Consider the following 6,000-nt stretch of genomic DNA (forward strand, 5'->3'; position numbering starts at 1 on the left):
TTTATTTACTGCCATAGTGTTCTACACTATACGCTTTATGACTGGGGCCTAATCTTCAGTGAGCTACTGCAGCAATCACCCATGCTTGTGGAACTCACTGGCTTTACCCTGTATGCTGTCGTTCTAAATAGTTGGGCCTCAGAAATGTTGGAATGGATATTGAAGTCTCTAGAATAGCATTGACCGAGAACAGAGGGAAGAATATTTCATGGATAAGTTACAATGGGGCAGTGTCTTATGAAATACACCAGACTGTTTTCTCTTATAGCAATAATCAAGGGGTAGAGATGAGAGGAACTACTTTGTAATTTATTAGTGAAGTTGGGTTTCCCTTTACTGAAAATCTTGGGCTTTTAACTTAGAAATCTTTTTTCCCCCCAAAGGATGAATCCTACCAGATGACACAAAGGTCCCACTGACCTAGAACTATGAAATGGCAACTGACCACACAGAGATTCCCATGCTATTGGATCAACAGAGACAGGTCACTGGGCTGGCTGGGGAGAATTTTTTCTGATTATCTATTTATGTTCATGGAAAGATGAGTACATTTGACTTCAGTCTGTTCTCTAGAATTGATCTCATGTGCAACAGAACATGTCTATGGAAAACATCAGAATTCACTTCCCGCAAGACTATCACTAGTTCACCCCATTGGAATGAATATTTGAGTCATTCTCTAGGTGAAGAATAAGCAAATGACATCTATACACTAAACCTATAGGTCATTATATCAGTCTGTGTGTCAAGTATGAGGAAAATTTAATTTCCTTCATAACTTTATAAACCAGTACGAGAGGCAATCATTTCCTCCAGTCTTCTTGCAAGATTTCTTGAAGAACCTTGGTGGTTAACATAAGATCATTGACCTAGGTGGTAGAGATGCCACACATTATCTGGGTAGATGAGTGATTTCAAGGATGTCGAGAGGAACTCTGTCCTAATCATGTAGAACCTTCTGAGACTCACTCTGAAATGGCACAGGTCCAGACCTTTGTGAACACAGGGATTACTGCCCCGCTTACTGACAACTGATGAACTTAGTTCATTAGACTTTTTCCTCTTACAGATATTGTTGTGGATTAAGACAGAGGAAGAACATACATCCAATTGACAGGATGGATTGAGCTCCAGGGAGGGAGGAGAGAACAGACCTATGCAGATCTTCATTGTACTGGGAAATCTCGCTGATCTCTCTCCCTTAGCCTTCTGAGAATCGGTGGATTGTAATTCTCTACATTATAGATCAGAAATAGAAGTTTTAAAAAGTTTAGTTTCTTGCCTGAACTGCCACAGCTTGACGTGGGCGAGCAGTTCCAGATATGAATCTGCCCCACAGTAGAATAAACACTCTTTCCAGATGCCCATAGAAAAGTCTCAACAGCTGGCCTTGGTGAGTCCTCAATAGAACATCCCCATTGTCTCAGTGTGTGGGTGCACCCCTCGCGGTCCTGAGTTCCTTGCTCATGCTCTCTCTCCTTCTGCTCCTTATTTGGACCTTGGGGTTTCAGTCCGGTGCTCCAATGTGGGACTCTGTCTCTGTCTCCTTTCATCGCCTGATGAAGGTTAATATCCAGGAGGATGACTATATGTTTTTCTTTGGGTTCACCTTCTTATTTAGCTTCTCTAGGATCACGAATTATAGGCTCAATGTCCTTTATTTATGGCTAGAAACCAATTATGAGTGAGTACATTCCATATTCCTCTTTTGGGGTCTGGCTTACCTCACTCAGGATAGTGTTTTTTATTTCTGTCCATTTGCACTCAAAATTCAAAAAGTAATTGTTTTTTACTGCTGAGTAGTATTCTAATATGTATATATTCCATACTTTCTTCATTCATTCTTCCTTTGAAGGGCATCTAGGTTGTTTCCAGGTTCTGGCTATTACAAACAATGCTGCTATGAATATAGTTGAGCTGGACTGGGTCTGAAAAAGCATGGGATAAAACCGGACTCGCTGAACACAGCGGACAATGAGGACTGCTGAGAAGTCAAGAACAATGGCACTGGGTTTTGATCCTACTGCATGTAGTGGATTTGTGGGAGCCTAGGCTGTTTGGATGTTCACCTTACTAGACCTGGAAGGAGGTGGGAGGTCCTTGGACTCCCCACAGGGAAGGGAACCCTGACCCTGAGGGCTCTTCCAGCTGATGAGAGAGGGGGAGTTGATTGGTGGAGGGGGAGGGAAATGGGAGGGGGTGGCAGGGAGGAGACAGAAATCTTTAATAAATAAATAAATAATAAAAAAAGAAAAAAAGAAAAGTCTCAACATAGAGAATGAATTATTACCTTAGGAAACTGTAAATAACTTGCTTTTTAGTTCAGTTAGTTATTAGTATAACAATTGTTTTGAATATAATGTAAGTCACTCACTGAAGCTGGGTTTAGGAGAGTTGAGCGTGCCACTATTCTTACCTGAGATTTGTTTGTTTGTTTGTTTGTTTTCTGCTCTTGAGATGGTAGAAGTCTACTTTGACATGCATGGGAGCCTTGGCCTTTTACAGTCTTCCTTTTTCACAAAATGAGGATGAGGGACATAGGTTGCTTAGGAGGTTGTTTAGGCTAGTTTTGTTGGTCAGAGGGCCTCCCATTGCCTGCAGCTCATCTGTTCTAATACCTGGTAGCAGCTCTCAGCCTGAGGGGAGCAGCCACCCTCGCCACATAAGCTATGCCTTAGCCAGTTTTCTTAAACCATCACACTACATTGGGTTAAATACGGAAGCTGTTTCCCCATCCTCGTTTGGGCTCCTTTCTTAACAATTTCTAGTACTTCACAACTTGACTACAGACAGCAAATGAAAACACTCTGAACTATTTAGAGGTTGGAAGTCTTCCATTATGGGAAGCTACCATAATAAGTCCAATGTATGGCCACAATTCTTTAATATAATACAATTCCATCACAGGCCAAGTGGCAATGCTTACCTATGCCATGCCTGATATTTAATTAAGAAAATTGCCTGGTTGAAGAGATATCTCAGCGGTTATAAGAAAGTTCGACTTTTGCAAAAAATTTGAGCTCAGTTTCCAGCATCCACATTAGGCAGCTTACCACCTCCTATAACCCCAAGGGATTTGGTGCCTTCCATGTCCCCAGACACTAGTACGCATGTACTCATACCAACACATATCCATACATAGTTAAAAGTTAAATAAAGAAAATTGTCCATACCCATAGTAACATGTTCATTTATGTAAGCTGGTGTGTGCTCATCTAAATTTAAAAAAAAGGAGAAAAATCAGAACTTCAAATGTCCTAATCAGTGGTTAATATAACAGACATTTAAATGTATCTTATAGAGATTCATCACAGCCTCACTCTGAGTCTGTGCATAATATACTTATGGATACCAGCTCAATAGTTTCCCAAAAGATAATTATGTTTTCTCTCTCTCATGTTAATTGTTGGAATATAGCATATTTTGGGTGTATGGATTTTTATTAGTTTTTCAAACAGCAAGTAGAAGAAAAATGTTAAGCCAAATATTTGCAAATCCTTGAATACTTCATGCAGAAGCCTATCTTTTTGACAATTCCATTAGAAAAATCACAGTGACAGCCCAGGACAACTGCCGCCCTGCTACTTGCTGGCTGTGTGACCTGGGGCAACTTAACCTTTTGAGACTTGAGTGTTCTGCTCTGTAAATCCTTGCTAACAGAACCTCTTTAGAGAGACCTTTGTAAGATTTCTTCAAAAGCCCAAGACACAACACAGTACTAGATGAATAGTAGATACTGGATAAATGATAAATGCCAGGTCTCTCCCATCATCTGGGTCCCTTGCACAAAACTTACACAACATGGTCCAGCATGAAAGCTGACTGCTTCTCAAGATGTCTGCTGCCTTTGGAGCTTCTCATATTTTCAGCCCTATGATAAGCACTAAAGAGAAACAATTCTACTATCTTATCATATTTGAAGCTGACTACTTCCCCTCTCCAGGAGACTCACCATTCAGGGAATGGAAGGAATCTAGTATCCTCTCCCATCACCCAATGGATACTTCATAGTAGGACAGCGTTTCTAGCAAACAGGCTGTGCTTATACACTGTGGAAGTCCTGGGAATTCCTGATTACAGGGTGCTTAGAGACCACAGGGGCTACTGAGTCAGCAGGTGAGAATCAGAAGTGTTCACCAGAACATTCCAAAGTGCCTTCTAGCAAAAATCTTTCTCTTCTATTTTTTAAAGGTAGTTTTGTCATATTGAGAAGTATTACCATTGTAATGGGCTATTATAATTTGTAACAAGCCACCCTCAGAGCTAAAGATTTAAGATGATAAAGATCATTTGGTATATGATTCTCGGGGTCAGCAGTTTGGGCCAAGCCTTTTTATCTCAGGTGTTTGCACTTAGCTTCAGCGTTAGTAGTGAAGCAGCTGGCTGAGGGCAGCCTTGTGGATTTTACTAGAAGTGGGGTACAGTCCTAGTGGAATCCCAAGAATCATGTGCTAGATGCTTGATCTCCAATGGGCTGATATTGAAAGGCGGTAGAACTTGTAGCACTAGTACAATGTGGTTAAGTTGATCACTGGGAGTGTACACTTAGAATGGACTAGCTAATGATCCTCTAGGGTCCCGGTTAGTCACCATGGAAACACATCATTACAGAAACAGCGAGCCTGGTCCTTGCATCTCTCTTGCTTCCCACTTTTCCAGGTAAATGTTCTCCTCTTGCAATAGTCTCCTCATGATGACCTCTGTCACGTTGTGATGTAGCCAACAAGTCTTCTCAAAGGCTGATAGGAACTGGTCTTGCATATTCAGCTTCCATAACTATGATCTAACTAAATCTGATGTTTTATTATAATCTGATATTTTATTACAACAACAAAAATGGATTAACATAGTCTACCTCCCTACAACAAAATGTCTAGTACATTGTTTACATGGGAATGAGATAGCGAAGACTCCTATATGCACACAGATACCATACATGCACACATACACGCACGCGCGCGCGCGCACACACACACACACACACACACACACACACACACACACACACACACACACACACACAGAGATCCCTTGGAGCAGGAGCACCCTTTGAGGTGCTTCTTCTAGGAGTGTGGACATGGCACATTTACATTAGCAGGTAAAGCAAGTACAAGTCAAGTTAGGATTTAAGGTGAGGAGAAAGAGCCATTGCCTCCTCATAAGAGAAGTTCTAAAGCCATAGTACACAGTGATTTAGCATAGAGATGGATGAAGGATTACAGTTATTTTTGCAATCTACCACACCCTGGGAGTTCCAAATTGCAAGCTGGTTGGGAGCCAATGGAGTGAGTGAAATAGGAGGTGAGAGTCAGCTTCGGATGCAAATGTACCAGGCAATCGTGGCCGACAGACTGAGCATTTGACGGCCTTTTAAAGCATTCCTTCCTCTCGGTGCTTTAAGGTGATTTCTGTCATTTTGGCAAACATTGGAAGGACGTCTGCACGAGAGGTACTTTGAGGAAGGAACACTTCCAGGGCTGGTGTTATTGCATGGACAGTGGCCAGACCACCTCATTCTTTCCAGCCACCTTAGTCGTCTTTGCTGACCGTTAGAGGATTCCTGCAGCCGCAGCAATCAGAATCGATCATGGGAAAGGGTGGCTCGCGTGGCTTGGCTGGGGTGCAGCCCAGCTGGCCTCAATCATGCCTCTTAAATGTTTCCTCTCAAGCTTTTAAGGGCCTAAGAGAGCTGAGTGCACAGGAATCCAAACAAGCCCTAAGACTGGCTTGTTCAGAATTGGCTCCAGACCATGAAGAGAGGAAACAAAAGATAAGGGTAAGTATAATGACCTGCTTGAAACAGCATTTAGGAGACTTTTTCTTTTCCCTGCACAGATGGCTCAGATTCCAAGTGCTCCTTTCTTCAGGCATTGTGACACTGCCCCCTTAGGGGTGAGGACCTGTGGCTCAGTCTGCTTTGCTCCAATCTAAGCTGCAAAGTACAGACTATGGCTCCAAAAAGCTACAATCCACAGACATTTTATCCATCAATTTTTATCT

This window comes from Microtus pennsylvanicus, chromosome 5 (genome assembly GCF_037038515.1).
Source record: "Microtus pennsylvanicus isolate mMicPen1 chromosome 5, mMicPen1.hap1, whole genome shotgun sequence".
NCBI classification, from domain to species: Eukaryota; Metazoa; Chordata; class Mammalia; order Rodentia; family Cricetidae; genus Microtus; species Microtus pennsylvanicus.